The sequence below is a fragment of the Aristolochia californica genome, unplaced genomic scaffold, assembly GCF_029961685.1.
Source record: "Aristolochia californica isolate CCGP_79_NKW_82.1479 unplaced genomic scaffold, dmAriCali1.0.hap1 SCAF_2, whole genome shotgun sequence".
In the NCBI taxonomy this organism is placed as follows: domain Eukaryota; kingdom Viridiplantae; phylum Streptophyta; class Magnoliopsida; order Piperales; family Aristolochiaceae; genus Aristolochia; species Aristolochia californica.
The window spans coordinates 39,741,519-39,759,290 of record NW_027181881.1 but is presented as its reverse complement, the minus strand read 5'-3'; the positions used below and the strand labels follow the sequence as shown (position 1 = coordinate 39,759,290).

Below are 17,772 nucleotides of genomic sequence, written 5' to 3'. Positions count from 1 at the left end.
TTCAACCAACCCTATTTCTTCAAAGACACCAATTCCACTTGTAGGCCGACTGGCAGGATTTGGGCCACTTTTGTCTCCTTGTTGATTATCTTCCCATCATAATTCTTCATGAGTCTTTTCTTTGTAAACAGTCATATCTGATATATACTCAAGTTTGCCATATGGTTGTGTTCCTTTGCCGCCATCCACGTCACCTGTTGGTGTATATGGTGCAACTGTCCTTTTGCCATGTTGACTCCCAAAGACAGACTGGCCAATACCAGGATTGCCAAAAGTGGTTTTCGTTGGTTGGGCTCCAAAAAGAGAATTCTGGGCTCCAAATGGAGAAGGCATTGTGTCAAATAGAGTGCTCCCAAATGTGTAACTTGATTGGGCAAAAGTAGGTGTAGAGCCAAAGCTAAAAGTTGGGGTGCTTGAAGCACCAAAAGGTGGTGTAGAAGAAGCTCCAAATGCAGGTGTACTCGATGACCCAAAGGCAGTGGCACTAGAAGATCCAAAAATAGGAGTACTAGATTCACTGAAAGCAGGGGTAGCTGAGGAAGCAAACACCAGTGTGCTTGATGACCCAAACACAGAGCATGTGCTACCTAATGTTGGCGTTGACATAGAGCCAAAAGAATGAGCCATGTTCACACCAAAACATGGAGTGCTTGACGTAGAGGCCCTTGTGAAATTCAACAACAAAGAGGTTATAGTTTACATAGATGAAAGCAAGAAGCCTCCATTGGGCCATGGCCTTAACAAGCCTACAGAGGTCACCCTTCTCAACATCAAATGCTTTAATAAAAAAATTGGCCAACAATTCACAGATGGCGCAAAGGTGGAAAAGAACAAGGAAATGTTGTAGAAGAAAGTTAGGACAAGGGTGCTGAGTTTGTTTCTTATGACCCTGTCAAAGGGGAGTGAAAATTTAGAGTGAACCACTTCAGCCGCTATGAACTCGGGGATGAAGCTTCCCAACTGGTGCTGCCCGTGTCAATGTGAAATTATGATTGTTGTGTATCAGGAAAACATGGATTGATTTAGAGAAGCAAAGGGAGGATTGCCTCGGTGATCTACAATGTTGTTACAAACCATTCAGAAAGTTGAGTCTTTCTGTTGCTCCTAGAAAATTTTCTTCTGCTTGACCTTTACTGCTTCAAATGTTGATTTATCTTTCTAGAAGAATCTGAAATCAAATATTCTTGTTGACATGGAAACTAGACTCAAATATATTTCCCAAGGTAAATAATTTTCTATATTAAAATATGTTAAGGGAGTGAAATATAAAATAAAAGAGAGGAATTGGGAAGAAGACTAATGGAAAAAAAGAAGTTGCCCTTTATTCTTTTTCTTTGTCTTCTTCTTCTTCTTCTTCCTCCCCTTCTTCTCTATCTTCTTCTCCTTTTCCATCTCAGATATATTCCTGCTCTAATACTATGCTGATTTCTAGGGCCAACTCATAAACTCAACAGATCTCATGGGAAGGAGAGAAGAGAGGAGTTGACGTAGAGGGCCTCACACTATTCAAAAACAAAGAGGTTATAGTTTACATGGATGAAATCAAGAAGCCTTCAGTGGGCCAAGGCCTTAACAAGCCAGAAAAGGTCACCTTTCTCAACATTTTATGCTTTATTAAGAAAATTGGCCAACAATACCCAAATGACCAAAAGGTGAAAAAATACAAGGAAATGCTAAAGAAGAAAGTTGGGGACTAGGGTGTTGAGTTTGTTTCTTATGACCCAGTGCAAGGGGAGTGGAAATTTAGAGTGAAGCACTTCAGCCGCAATGAATCTAGGGATGAACCTTCCTGGCAGGTGCTGCCCGTGTCAAAGTGAAATTATGATTGTTGAGTAACAGGAAAGCATGGCTTGATGTTGAGAAGCAAAGGGTAGACTGCCTCGGTGACCTACACTGTTGAAAATTTTGTTGTCTGCCTCTCTAGCTTGTAGTTTCAAGAGGAACTTGGGCAATCCAATAGATGATTTTTCAAGGTTCAACAATACTTTTGGAGATGAAGCTCTTGTAGTACATACCCTGTTGAAGTCTTGAGGGGAAATGCTCCCTCCAATTGGGCATTTCCTCTCATATTACCGGTTCTTTGGATGGGTTAGACTTCCTTGCCATAAATTTTGTCCTCAGCATTATAGAAAGTTTGGTTTTGAAAAAAACCTTGTGAGGATAGGGTTTTAGCGTTGGACTTGAGTGGGAATCACTCAAAAATCAATAAGGAAGGAAGGGGGCTTTGGATCTCCTAGTAAACGTTTAAAAAAACCCATGTGTGTAGTGGTGGCATGGCTAGTTAATAAGTAGAACTTTTATAGAGATGGCATATAATTGTAATAATGCAAGCTGTTGTATGTGCTCTCATGTATTTTTTATTTTGAAGCATGTAGCTCTAAGGGCATTTTAGTTACTGCAAATACCTTCACACAACTATAAATACAGCCTCAAGGCATGGGGTCAAGAATTCAAGGCTCTTCCTCTTGGCTCAAATTCGTTCTTATACCTCTCTCTCTTTTCCTCTTCTCTTTTCCATGGTTTCTTGTCTCCTCTCTCCCAAAACTTTGTATTCCTCTCTCCTCTCCTTCCCATGAGATATGTTGAGTTTATGAGTTGTCCCTAGAAATCAACATAGTATTAGAGTTGGAAAATATCTGAGATGGAAAAGGAGAAGAAGATGGAGAAGAAGGGAAGGAAGAAGAAGAAGAAGAAGACAAAGAAAAAGGAAAAAGGGCAGCTTCCCATTTTTCCTTTAGTCTTCTTCCCTATTCCTCTCTTTATTTTATGTTTCACTCCCTTAACATATTTTAATATAGAAAATTATATACCTTGGGAAATATATTTGAGGCTAGTTTCCATGTCAAAAACAATATTTGATTTCAAATTCTTCTAGAAATAGAAATCGACATTTGAAATAGCAAATGTCAAGCAGAAGAAAAATTTCTAATAGAAACAGAAAGACTCAACTTTTTGAACAGTTTGTAACAACATTGTACATCACTGAGGCAATCCTCCCTTTGGTTCTCTAAATCAATCCAAGTTTTTCTGTTACACAACAATCATAATTTCACATTGACATGGGCAGCACCAGTAGGGAAGCTCCATCCCTGAGTTCATAGCAGCTGAAGCGGTTCTCTCTAAATTTTCACTTCCCTTTCACTTGGTCATCAGAAACAAACTCAGCACTCTTGTCCTCAACTTTCATCTACAACATTTCCTTGTACTTTTCTACCTTAGGTCCGTCTGTGTATTGTTGGCCAGTTTTCTTATTAAAGCATTTGATGTTGAGACGGGTGACCTCTGAGCCACTAGAGGCTTCTTGCTTTCATCTATGTACACTATAACCTCTTTGTTGTTGAATTTCACAAGGGCCTCAAAGTCAAGCACTCCATCTTTTGGTGTGAACATGGCTCATGCTTTTGGCTCTACGTCAACTCCAATATTTGGTAGCATTGGCTTTGTGTTTGGGTCATCAAGGACACCAGTGTTTGCTGCTTTATCTACCTCTACTTATGGTGCATCTCTAGTACTCCTATTTTTTTGTCATCTAGTGCCACTACCTTGGACTCATTGAGTACTCCTGCATTTGCTTCTTCTACACCAGCTTTAGGTGGTCCAAGCACCCATCTTTTAGCTTCGGCTCTGGACCCACTTTTGCCAAATTAAGTTCCACATTTGGGAGCACTCCATTTGGCACGATGCCTTCTCCCTTCAATGCCAAAAATTCTCCTTTTGGTGCCAAGCCAGCAACAACCACTTTTGGTAGTCCTGGTTTTGGCCATTCTGCCTTAGGGAGCCTGGGTGGTGGAACCAGTGTAGCACCAATATACCCCAATGGCTGAGGTGATTGGGGCAAGTGGAACACATCCAACTGGAAAAATGGAGTCTATATCAGCTATGCCTTTTTACAAAGACAAGAGTCATGAAGAATTACGATGGGAAGACTATCAACTAGGTGACAAAGGTGGACTAAATCCTGGAAGATAGCCTACAAGTGGAGTTGGTTTTAGTGCATTTGCACAGTCAAGCGAGTATGGCACAACAAGCATGTTTGGTCAAACAAGTGCAAACCTTTTCTCCAACACTTCAACCAACCCCTTTTCTTCAAAGATAACAATTCAATTTGTAGGCCGACTTGCAAGATTTCCCCCACTTTTGTCTCCTAGTTGATTGTCTTCCCATCATAATTCTTCATGACTCTTTTCTTTGTAAACAGGCATATCTGATATAGACTCAAGTTTTCCAGTTGGTTGTGTACCTCTGCTGCCATCCACCTCAGCTGTTGGTGTATCTGGTGCAACTCTCCTTATGCCATGCTGACTCCAACGACAAACTAGTCAATACCAGGATTGCCAAAAGTGGTTTTCGTTGGTTGGGCGCCAAAAAGAGAATTCTTGGCACCAAAGGGAGAAGACATTGTGCCAAATAGAGTGCTCCCAAATGTGGAACTAGAAGAACCAAAAGGTGGTGTAGAAGAAGCTCCAAATGCTGGTGTACTCAATGACCGAAAGGCAGTGGCACTAGATGATACAAAAATAGGAGTATGAGATGCACCAAAAGATGGGGTAGCTGAGGAAGCAATCATCGATGTGCTTGATGACCCAAATACAGAGCCTGTGCTACCAAATGTTGTAGTTGTCGTAGAGCCAAAGGAATGAGCCATGTTCACACCAATACCGGAGTGCTTGACTTAGGGGGCCTCGCTCAATTCAACATCAAAGAGGTTATAGTTTACATGGATGAAAGCAACAAGCCTTCAGTGGGCCATGACCTTAACAAGCCTGCGAAGGTCATCGTTCTCACCATTTTATACTTTAATAAGAAAATTGGCAAGCAATACACAAACGGCCCAAAGGTAGAAAAATACAGTGAAATGCTAAAGAAGAAGCCGAGGACAAGGGTGCGGAGTTTCTTTCTTATAACTGAATGAAAGGGGAGTCGAAATTTAGAGTGAAGCACTTCAGCCGCAATGATTCCGGGGATGAAGATTCAAGAGAAACTTGGCCAATCCTGTAGACATTGTTCCAAGGATGACATTACTCGTTAGCCTCAAGGTGCATGGGGTGACTTTCACTACCCCAAGGCTTGTGTAAAAGACTTTTACCAATAGTGGTTAAATGCCTTACTCATATTCCAAGAGACCCATGTAAGGCCTAAATAGCCTCTCAAAGTTATGTATCTCACTTTTGCAAAATGTAAGATTGATTTTGAAAGGTTCAACAAAACTTCTAGAGATGAAGCTCTTGTGGGGAAATGTTCCCTCCAATTGGGCATTTTCTCTCATATTTCCTGTTCCTTGGTTGGGGTAGACTTCCTTTCCATAGGTTTTGTCCTCAACATTGTAGAAAGTTTGTTTTTGATGATAAGCGGGTGAAGAGAGGGTTTTTAGCCTATGACTTTAGTGGGAAACACTTAAAAATAGAGCAGGAAGGGAGGATTAGGGCTTTGGAACTCTTAGAAAACGTTTTTTATGAGAGACCCATGTGTGTAGTGGTGGCATGGCTAGTAAATAAGTAGAAATTTTATAGAGATGACAAATAATTGTAATAATGCAAGTTGTTGTATGTGCCCTCATGTATTTTTCCTTTTGAAGCATGTAGCCCAAAAGTTATTATAGTCATTGCAAACACCTTCACACAACTATAAATATAGCTTGAAGGCATGGGGTCGAGAATTCAAGCCTCTTCCTCTTGTCTCAAATTCGTTCTTATACCTCTCTCTCTTTTCCTCTTCTCTTTCCCATGGTTTCTTGTCTCCTCTCTCCCAAGACTCAATGTTCCTCTCTTCTCTCCTTCCCATGATATCTGTTGAGTTTATGTGTTGTCCCTAGAAATAAACATAGAATTAGAGCAGGAAAATATCTGATATGGAAAAGGAGAAGAAGAGGAAGAAGAAGGGGAGGAAGAATAAGAAGAAGAAGAAAAAGACAAAGAAAAAAAAGGCAGATTTTTCGTTTTTCCTTTAGTCTTGTTCCCAATTCCTCTCTTTTATTTTATATTTCACTCCCTTTATATATTTTGATGTAGAAAATTATATACCTTGGGAAATATATTTGATTCTAGTTTCCATGTCAAAAAGAATATTTGAAATTAGGTTTTTCAAGAAAGATAAATCGATATTTGAAACATCAAAGGTCAAGCAGAAGAAACATTTCTTGTAGCAATAGAAAGACTCAACTTTTTGAACGATTTGTAACAATATTGTAGGTCACCGAGGCGATCCTCCTTTTGCTTCTCTACATCAATCCTTGTTTTTTTGATACACAACAGTAATAATTTCACATTGACAAGGGCAGCATCAGTAGGGAAGCTTCGTCCCCAAGTTCATAGCGGCTGAAGTGGTTCACTCTAAATTTCCACTCCCCTTTCACAGGGTCATAAGAAACAAACTCAACACCCTTGTCCTCAACTTTCTTCTGCAACATTTCCTTGTACTTTTCCACCTTTGGGCCATCTGTGTATTGTTGGCCAGTTTTCTTATTAAAGCATTTGATGTTGAGGAGGGTGACCTCTACAGGCTTGTTAAGGCCCTGGCCTATTGGAGGCTTCTTGTTTTCATCCATGTACACTACGACCTCTTTGATGTAGAATTGCATAAGGGACTCTAAGTCAAGCACTCTGTCTTTTGGTGTGAACATGGCTCATGCTTTTTTCTCTACTTCATCTCCTACATTTGGTAGCATAGGCTCTGTGTTTGGGTCAACAAGCACATTGGTGCTTGCTTCTTCAGCTACCACTATTTGTGGTGCATCTAGTACTCTTATTTTTGTATCATCTAGTTTCATTACCTTTGGCTCATTGCGTACTCCCGCATTTGGAACTTCTTCTACACCAACTTTTGGTGCTTCAAGGACCTCAACTTTAAGTTTTGGCTTTGCACCCACTTTTCCCAATCAAGTTCCACATTTGGGTGCACTCCATTTGGCACGATGCCTTCACCCTTCGGTGCCAAGTCAACAACAACCACTTTCATAGTTCTGGTTTTGGCCATTCTGCCTTAGGGAGTCAGGGTGGTGGTAGCAGAGTTGCACCAATATACCCCAATAACAGTGGTGGTTGGGGGTAGTGGAACACATCCAACTGGAAAACTTGAGTCTATATCAGTTATGCCTTTTTGCATAGACAAGATTAATGAAGAATTATGATGGGAAGACTTTAAACTAGGTGACAAAGGTGGACCAAATCCTACCTGACAACCTACAAGTGTTGTTGGTTTTAGTGCACCTGAACAGTCAAGCCAGTTTGGCACAACAAGCATGTTTGGTCAAACAAGTGCAAACCCCTTCTCCTGCACTTCTTCAACCGAACCCTTTTCTTCAAAAGACAACAATTCCACTTGTAGGTCGACTGGCAGGATTTGACCCACGTTTGTCTCCTAGTTGATAGTCTTCCCATCGTAATTCTTTATGACTCTTTTCTTTGTAAACAGGCATATCTGATATAGACTCAAGTTTGCCAGTTGATTGTGTTCCTCTGCCGCCATCCACAATAGCTATTGGTGTATATGGTGCAACTCTCCTTCTGCCATGCTGACTCCCAAAGGCAGACTGGCCAATACCAGGATTGCCAAAAGTGATTTTTGTTGGTTAGGCTCCGAAAAGAGAATTTTGGGCACCAAAGGGAGAAGGTATTGTGTGAAGTAGAGTGTTCACAAATGTGGAACTTGATTGGGTAAAATTAGGTGCAGAGCCAAAACTAAAAGATGGGGTGCTTGAAGCACCAAAAGGTGGTGTGGAAGAAGCTGAAAATGCAGGTGTACTCGATGTGCCAAAGGCCGAGGCACTAGAAGATCCAAAAATAGGAGTACTAGATGCACCAAAAGCAAGGGTAGTTGAGGAAGCAAACACCAGTGTGCTTGATGACCCAAACACAGAGCCTGTGCTACCAAATGTTGGAGTTGACATAGAGCATAAAGAATGACCTATGTTCACACCAATGCTGGAGTGCTTGACTTAGAGGGCCTCACGTAATTCAACAACAAGACATTATAGTTTACATGGATGAAAGTAAGAAGCATTCAGTAGGCTAGGGCCTTAACAAGCCTGCAAAGGTCACCCTTCTCAACATTTTATGTTTTAATAAGAAAACTGGCCAACTATACACAAATGAAAGAGGAAAAATACAAGGAAATGCTGAAGAAAAAAGTTGAGGACGAGGGCGCTGAGTTTACTACGTATGACCCAGAGAAAGGGGAGTAGAAATTTAGAGTGAAGCTCTTCAGCCGCAATGATTGCGGGGAAGAAGCTTCCCTGCTAGTGCTACCCATGTCAAAGTGAAATTATGATTGTTGTGTAATAGAAAAACATGGATTGATGTAGAGAAGAAAAGGGAGGATTGCCTCGGTGACCGACACTGTTAAAAATTGTGTTTTTTGCCGTCTAGCTTGTTGTTTCAAGGGAAACATGGCTAATCCAGTAGATTTTGTTCCAAGGATAACGTAACTCGTTTGCCTCAAGGTGGTTAAACACCTTACTCATATACCAAGAGACCCATGTAAGGCCTAAATAGCATCTCAAAGTCGTGTATCTGTCTTTTTAAAAATGTTAGATCGATTTTGCAAGGTTCAATAATGCTTTTGGAGACGAAATTCTTGAAGTATTTACCCCATTGAAGTCTTGTGGGGAAATGCTCCCTCGAATTGGGCATTTCCAATCATATTTCTGGTTCCCTAGATGGGGTAGACTTTCTTGCCTTAAATTTTGTCCTTTACATTGTAGAATGTTCGGTTTTGATGAAAAGTGGGTGAAGAGAGGGTTTTAGCATTTGACTTGAGTGGGAATCACTCAAAAATCAAGAAGGAAGGGAGGATTAGGGGTTGGAGCTCCTAGAAAATGTTATTTAAGACAGACCCATGTGTGTAGTGGTGGCATAGCTAGTAAATAAGTAGAACTTTTATAGAGATGACACATAATTTCAATAATGCAAGCTGTTGTATATGCTCTCATGTATTTTTTATTTTGAAGCATGTAGCCCTAAGGGCATTGTAGTCATTGCAAACACCTTAACTCAACTATAAATACAACCTCAAGGAATTAAAATCTCTTCCTCTTGCTCAAATTCGTTCTTTTACCTCTCTCTCTTGTCCTCTTCTCTTTCCCATGGTTTCTTGTCTCCTCTCTCCCAAGACTTAGTGTTCCTCTCTTCTCTCCTTCCCATGAGATTTGTTGAGTTTATGTGTTGTCCCTAGAAATCAACATAGTTATAGAGTAGGAAAATATCTGAGATGGAAAAGGAGAAGATGGAGAATAAGGGGAGGAAGAAGATGATGAAAAATTTAAAGAAAAAGAAAAAGAAAAAAGGGCAGCTTCTTGTTTTTCCTCTTGTCTTCTTTCTATTCCTCTCTTTTATTTTATATTTCACTCCCTTAACATATTTTAATACAGAAAATTATATACCTTTGGAAATATATTTGTGTCTAGTTTCCATGTAAAAAAGAATATTTTAAATCAGATTTTTCTACAAAGAGACATCAATATTTGAAACAGCAAAGGTCAAGTAGAAGAAAAATTTCTAGTAGCAACAGAAAGCTCAACTTTCTGAACGGTTTGTAACAACATTGTAGGTCACTGAGGCTATCCTCCCTTCGCTTCTCTACATCAATCCTTGTTTTCTTGATACACGTCAATTATAATTTCACATTAACATTGGCAGCACCAGTAGAAAAGTTTCATCCCCGAGTTCGAAGTGGTTCCATCTAATTTTGCACTCCCCTTGCACAGGGTCATAAGAAAAAAATGCATCCCCATTGTCCTCAACTTTATTATTCATCATTTCCTTGTACTATTCCACCTTTGGGCCGTCTGTGTATTGTTTTGACGAAAATCTTGTGAGGATAGGGTTTTAGCCTTGGACTTGAGTGGGAATCACTCAAAAATCAATAAGGAATGAAGGATTGGGGCTTTGGATCTCCTAGAAAACGTTTTTAAAAAAAACCCATGTGTGTAGTGATGGCATGGCTAGTTAATAAGTTGAAATTTTATAGAGATGACATATAATTGTAATAATGCAAGCTGTTGTATGTGCTCTCATGTATTTTTTATTTTGAAGCATGTAGCCCTAAGGGCATTGTAGTTATTGCAAACACCTTCACATAACTATAAATATAGCCTCAAACCATGGGGCCAAGAATTTAAGGCTCTTCCTCTTGGCTCAAATTCATTCTTATACCTCTCTCTCTTTTCCTCTTCTCTTTTCCACGGTTTCTTGTCTCTTCTCTCCCAAAACTTTGTGTTCCTCTTTCCTCTCCTTCCCATGAGATCTGTTGAGTTTATGAGTTGTCCCTAGAAATCAACATAGTATTAGAGCTGGAAAATATCTGAGATGGAAAAGGAGAAGAAGATGGAGAAGAAGGGAAGGAAGAAGAAGAAGAACAAGAAGACAAAGAAAAGGAAAAAGGGCAGCTTCCCATTTTTCCTTTAGTCTTCTTAGCAATTCCTCTCTTTATTTTATGTTTCACTTCCTTAACATATTTTAATATAGAAAATTATATACATTGGGAAATATATTTGAGTCTAGTTTCCATGTCAAAAAGATTATTTGGTTTCATATTCTTCTAGAAAAAGAAATCGACATTTGAAGCAGCAAAGGTCAAGCAGAAAAAAAATTTCTAGTAGCAACAAAAAGACAACTTTCTGAACGGTTTGTAACAACACTGTAGATCACCGAGGCAATCCTCCCTTTGGTTCTCTAAATCAATCCATGTTTTCTTGATACACAATAATCATAATTTCACATTGACACGGGCAGCACAGGTAGGGAAGCTTCATCCCCGAGTTCATAGCAGCTGAAGTGGTTCACTCTAAATTTCCACTCCCCTTTCACAGGGTCACAAGCAAAAAACTCAGCACCCTTGTCCTCAACTTTCTTCTACAACATTGCCTTGTACTTTTCTACCTTTGGGCTGTCTGTGTATTGTTGGCCAGTTTTCTTATTAGAGCATTTGATGTTGATAAGGGTGACCTCTGTAGGCTTGTTAAGGCCCCGGCCCACTGAAGGCTTCTTGCTTTCATCTATGTACACTATAACCTCTTTGTTGTTGAATTGCTCAAGGGCCTCTAAGTCATGAACTCCGTCTTTTGGTGTGAACATGACTCATGCTTTTGGCTCTACATCAACTTCAACATTTGGTAGGACATGCTCTGTGTTTGGGTCAACAAGCACACCGGTGTTTTCTTCTTCTGCTACCCCTGCTTTTGGTGCACCTAGTACTTCTATTTTTGGATCATCTAGTTTCAATCCCTTTGGCTCACTGAGTACTCCTGCATTTGGAGCTTCTTCTACACAAGCTTTTGGTGCTTCATGCACCCCATCTTTCTGCTTTAGCTCTGCACCCGATTTTTCCCAATCAAGTTCCACATTTGGATGCACTCCATTTTGCATGATGCTTTCTCCCTTCGGTTCCCAGCCAACAACAAGCACTTTTGTTAGTCCTAGTTTTGGCCGTTCTTCTTTAGGGAGTCAGGGTGCTGGAAGCAAAGTTGCACCAATATTCCCCAATAACTGAGGTGGTTGGGGGTAGTGGAACACATCCAACTGGAAAACTGGAGTCTATATCAGCTCTACCTTTTTACAATGACAAGAGTCACGAAGAATTATGTTGGGAAGACTATCAAGTAGGTGACAATGGTGGATCAAATCTTACCAGACAGTTTGCAAGTGGAGTTGGTTTTAGTGCACCTGCATATAGTCAAGCCAGTTTGGTACAACTAGCATGTTTGGTCAAACAAGTGAAATTGTCCAACGCTTCTTCAACCAACCCCTTTTCTTTAAAGACAACGATTCCATTTGTAGGCCGACTGGCAGGATGTGACCTAATTTTGTCTCTTAGTTGATAGTCTTACCATCGTAATTCTTCATGACTCTTTTCTTTGTAAACATGCATATTTGATATAGACTCAAGTTTGCAAGTTGGTTGTGTTCCTCTGCCCCTATCCACCTCATCTGTTGGTGTATATGGTGCAACTCCCGTTCTGCCATGCGTAGTCCCAAAGGCTGGCTGGCCAATACCAGGATTGCCAAAAGTGATTTTTGTTGGTTGGGCTCTCATAAAAGAATGCTGGGCACCAAAGGGAGAGGCATTGGGCCAAATAGAGTTCTCCCAAATGTGGAACTTGATTGGGAAAAAGCAGGTGTAGAGCCCAAGGAAAAAGTTGGGGTGCTTGAAGCACCAAAAGCTGGTGTAGAAGAAGCTCCAAATGCAGGTGTACTAGAGGAACCAAAGGCAGTGTCACTAGAAGATAAAAAAACAAGAGTACTAGATGCACAAAAAACTGGGGTAGCTGACGAAGCAAACACCAGTGTGCTTGATGACCCAAACACAAAGCTTGTGCTACCAAATGTTGGAGTTGACATAGAGCCAAAATAATGAGCCATGTTCACACCAATGCTGGAGTGCTTGACTTAGAGGGCCTTGCGCAATTCAACAACAAAGAGGTTATAGATTACATGGATGAAATCAAGAAGCCTTCAATGGGACAAGGCCTTAACGAGACTGCAAAGTCACCCTTCTCAACATGTTATGCTCTTATAAGAACCCTGGCCAACAATACATGTGCGACCCAAAGGTGGAAAAATACGAGGAAATGATGAAGAATAAAGTTGAAGACCAGGGTGCTGAGTTTGTTTCTTATGACCCTGTGAAAGGGGAGTGGAAATTTATAGTGAAGCACTTCAGCCGCAATGATTCTGAGGATGAAGCTTCCTTGATGGTGCTGCCTGTGTCAAAGAGAAATTATGATTGTTGTGTAACAAGAAAGCACAAATATATGTAGAGAAGCAAAGGGAGGATTGTATTGGTGACCTACACTATTGAAAATTTGGTTGTTTGCCCATCTAGCTCTTAGTTTCAAGAAAAACTTGGCCAATCCAGTAGTCGATGTTCCACGGAAACGTAACTCGTTAGCCTCAAGGTGCATGGGTGACTTCCACTACTTGGAGATTTTTGTAAAAGACTTTTACCAAGAGTGGTTAAATGCCTTACTCATATACCAAGAGACCCATGTAAGGCCTAAATAGCCTCTCAAAGTAGGGTATCTCTCTTTTGAAAAATGTAAGATCAATTTTACATGGTTCAACAATACTTTTGGAGATGAAGCTCTTGAAGTACTTACACCGTTGAAGTCTTGTGGGGGAATGCTCCCTCCAATTGGGCATTTCCTCTCATATTTCTTGTTTCTTGGATGGGGTAGACTTCCTTGCCATAAGTTTTGTCCTCAACATTGTAGAAAGTTCGGTTTTGATGAAAAGCGAGTGAAGAGAGGGTTTTCACCTTGAACTGGAGTGGGAATCACTCAAAAATCAAGAAAGAAGGGAGGATTAGGGCTTTGGAGCTCTTAGAAAACGTGTTTTTAATAAAACCCATGTGTGTAATGGTGGCATGGCTAGTAAATAAGTAGAACTTTTATGGAGATGACATATAAATGTAATAATTCAAGCTGTAATGTATGCTCTCATGTATTTTTCTTTTTGACACATGTAGCCCTAAGGACATTGTAGTCATTGCAAACACATTAACACAACCATAAACACAACCTCAAGGGGCTGAGAATTCAAATCTCTTCCTCTTGTCTCAAATTCGTTCTTGTACCTCTCTCTCTTTTCCTCTTCTCTTTCCCATGGTTTCTTGTCTCCTCTCTCCCAAGACTTAGTGTTCCTCTCTTCTCTCATTCCCATGAGATCTGTTGAGTTTATGTGTTGTCCCTAGAAATCAACATAGTAATAGTGCAGGAAAATATCTGAAATGGAAAAGGAGAAAAAGATGGAGAAGAAGGGAAGGAAGAAGATGAAGAAAAAGATAAAGTAAAAGAAAAAGAAAAAAAGGGCAGCTTCTCGTTTTTCCTCTAGTCTTCTTTCCTATTCCTTTATTTTTTTATATTTCACTCCCTTAACATATTTTAAAATAGAAAATTATATACCATTGGAAATATATTTGAGTCTAGTTTCTATGTCAAAAAGAATATTTGAAATCAGATTTTTCTAGAAAGAGACATTGCCATTTGAAGCCGCAAAGGTCAGGTAGAAGAAAAATTTCTAGTTGAAATAACAAGCTCATCTTTCTGAACGGTTTGTAACAACATTGTAGGTCACCAAGGCAATCCTCCCTTTGCTTCTCTACATTAATCCTTGTTTTCCTGATACACAACAATCATAATTTCACATTAACACTGGCAGCACCAGTAGGGAAGCTTCATCCCCAAGTTCATAGCGCCTGAAGTGGTTCACTCTAATTTTGGTTTCCCCTTTCATAGGGTCATAAGAAACAAACGCAGCCCCATTGTCCTCAACTTTCTTATAAATCATTTCATTGTACTTTTCCACCTTTGGACCGTTTGTGTATTGTTGGCCAGTTTACTTATTAAAGCATTTGATGTTGAGAAGGGTGACCTCTGTGGGCTTGTTAAGGCCAGCCCACTGGAAGCTTCTTGCTTTCATCCATTTACACTATAATCTCTTTGTTGTTGAATTGCACAAGGGCCTCTAAGTCAACCACTCCGTCTTTTGGTGTGAACATGGCTCATGCTTTTGGCTCTACGTCAACTCCTACATTTGGTAGCACAGGCTATGTCTTTGGGTCGTCAAGCACACTGGTGTTTGCTTTGTCAGCTACCCCAGCTTTTGGTGTATCTAGTACTCCTATTTTTGGATCATCAAGTGCCACTGCCTTTGGCTCATTGAGTACACCTGCATTTGGAGCTTCTTCTACACCAGGTTTTGGTGCTTCAAGCACCACATATTTTTGCTTTGGCTCTATACCCACTTTTGCCTAATCAAGTTCCACATTTGGGAGCACTCCAATTGGCACGATGCCTTCTCCGTTCGGTGCCAAAAATTCTCCTTTTGGTGCCCAGCTAACAACAACCACTTTTGGAACTCCTGGTTTTTGCCATTCTGCCTTAGGGAGTCAGGGTGGTGGGAGCACAGTTGCAGCAATATTCCCCAATAGCTGAGGGTGGGTGGGACAGTGGAACACATCCAACTGGAAAACTGGAGTTTGTATCAGCTATGCCTTTTTAAAAAGACAAGAGTCATGAAGAATTATGATGGGAAAACTATCAATTAGGTGACACAGATGGACCAAATCCTGCCAGACAACCTGCAAGTGGAGTTGGTTTTAGTGCACATGCACAGTCAAGCCAGTTTGGCACAGTAAGTATGTTTGGTCAAACAAGTGCAAAACCTTCTCTAGCACTTCTTCAACCTACCCTATTTCTTCAAAGACACCAAGTGCACTTGTAGGCCGACTGGCAGGATTTGGGCCACTTTTGTCTCCAAGAGTATAGCCTTCCCATCATAAATCTTCATGACACTTTTCTTTGTAAACAAGCATATCTGATATAGACTCAAGTTTTCCAAATGGTTGTGTTCCTCTGCCGCCATCCACCTCACTTGTTGGTGTATATGATGCAACTCTCCTTTTGCCATGCTGACTCCCAAAGGCAGACTGACCAATACCAGGATTGCCTAAAGTGGTTTTCGTTGGTTGGGCTCCAAAAAGAGAATTCTGGGCTCCAAAAGGAGAAGGCATTGTGTCAAATAGAGCGCTCCCAAATGTGGAACTTGATTTGGCAAAAGAAGGTGTAGAGCCAAAGCTAAAAGTTGGGGTGCTTGAAACACCAAAAGGTGGTGTAGAAGAAGCTCCAAATGCAGGTGTACTCGATGACCCAAAGGCAGTGGCACTAGAAGATCCAAACACAGGAGTACAAGATTCACTGAAAGCAGGGTAGCTGAGGAAGCAAACACCAGTGTGTTGATGACACAAACACAAAGCCTGTGCGACCAAATGTTGGCAATGACGTAGAGCCAAAAGCATGAGCCATGTTCACACTAAAATATGGAGTGCTTGACTTAGAGGCCCTTCTGAAATTCAACAACAAAGAGGTTAGAGTGTATGAAGATGAAAGCAAGAAGCCTCCAATGGGCCATGCCCTTAAATGCCTACAGAGGTCACCCTTCTTAACATCAAATACTTTAATAAGAAAACTGGCCAACAATACACAAAAGGCCCAAGGTGGAAAAGTACAAGGAAATTTGTAGAAGAAAGTTTAAGACAAGGTGCTGAGTTTTTTTCTTATGATCCTGTGAAAGGGGAGTGAAAATTTAGAGTGAACCACTTCACCCGCTATGAACTCGGGGATGAAGCTTCCCTATTGGTGCTGACCGTGTCCATGTGAAATTATGATTATTGTGTTTAAGGAAAACATGGATTGATTTAGAGAAGCAAAGGGAGGATTGCCTCGGTGATCTACAATGTTGTTACAAACCGTTCAGAAAGTTAAGTCTTTCCTCCTAGAAAATTTTCTTCTGCTTGACCTTTGCTGCTTCAAATGCCGATTTATCTTACTAGGAGAATCTGAAATAAAATATTCTTTTTGACATGGAAACTAGACTCAAATATATTTCCCAAGGTATATAATTTTCTATATTAAAATATGTTAAGGGAGTGAAATATAAAATAAAAGAGAGGAATTTGGAAGAAGACTAATGGAAAAACAAGAAGCTGCCCTTTTTTCTTTTTCTTTGTCTTCTTCTTGTTCTTCTTCCTTTCCTTCTTCTCCATCTTCTTCTCCTTTTCCATCTCAGATATATTCCTGCTCTAATACTATGTTGATTTCTAGGGACAACTCATTAACTCAACAGATCTCACGGGAAGGAGAGAAGAGAGGAGTTGATGTTGAGCCTAAAGAGTAAGCCATGTTCACACCAATGCTGGAGGGCTGGACTTATAGGGCCTCTCACAATTCAACAACAAAGAGGTTATAGTTTACATTGATGAAATCAAGAAGCCTTCAGAGGTCCAGGGCCTTAACAAGCCTACAAAGGTCACCCTTCTCAACATTTTATGCTTTATTAAGAAAACTGGCCTACAATATACAAATGACCAAAAGGTGAAAGAATACATGGAAATGTTGAAGAAGAAAGATGAGGACTAGGGTGTTGAGTTTGTTTCTTATGACCCAGTGAAAGGGGAGTGGAAATTTAGAGTGAAGCACTTCAGCCGTAATGATTCCGGGGATGAAGCTTCCCTGCTGGTGCTGCCCGTGTCAAAGTGAAATTATGATTGTTGTGTAACAGCAAAGCACGAATTAATGTAGAGAATCAAGGGGAGGATTGCCTCGATGACTAAACTGTTGAAAATTTTGTTGTCTGCCCTTCTAGCGTGTAGTTTCAAGAGAAAGTTGGCCAATCTAGTAGACGATTTTGTAAGGTTCAACAATACTTTTGGGGATGATGCTCTTGAAGTACTTACTCTGTTGAAGTCTCTAGGGGAAATTCTCCCTCCAATTGGCATTTCCTCTCATATTACTAGTTCCTTGGATGGGTTAGACTTCCTTGCCATAAGTTTTTTCGTCAGCATTGAAGAAAGTTTGGTTTTGGTGAAAAGGTTGTGAAGATAGGGTTTTAGCCTTGGACTTGAGTGGGAATCACTCAAAAATCAATAAGGAAGGGAGTATTAGGGCTTTGGAGCTCTTAGAAAAAGTTTTTTAAAAAAACCCATGTGTGTTGTGGTGGCATGGCTAGTACATAAGTAGAAATTTTATAGAGATGGCATATAATTGTAATAATGCAAGCTGTTGTATGTGCTCTCATGTATTTTTTCTTTTGAAGCATATAGCCCTAAGGGCATTGTAGTTATTGCTAAAAATACATCATCAAGGCATGCGGCCGAGAATTCAAGGCTCTTCCTCTTGGCTCAAATTCATTCTTATACCTCTCTCTCTTTTCATCTTCTCTTTCCCATGATTTCTTGTCTCCTCTCTCGCAAAACAGTGTGTTCCTCTCTTCTCTCCTTCCC

At 40.4% G+C, this 17,772-nt stretch overlaps 2 pseudogenes; both read right to left on the bottom strand.

The window, feature by feature from the left end:
• Window positions 1-15: 15 nt before the first annotated feature.
• On the bottom strand, window positions 16-4,645 carry LOC137955051 (nuclear pore complex protein NUP98A-like; annotated as a pseudogene).
• A 2,652-nt stretch (window positions 4,646-7,297) lies between these two features.
• LOC137955050 (nuclear pore complex protein NUP98A-like) lies at window positions 7,298-15,796 on the bottom strand (annotated as a pseudogene).
• Between the last annotated feature and the right edge of the window lie 1,976 nt (window positions 15,797-17,772).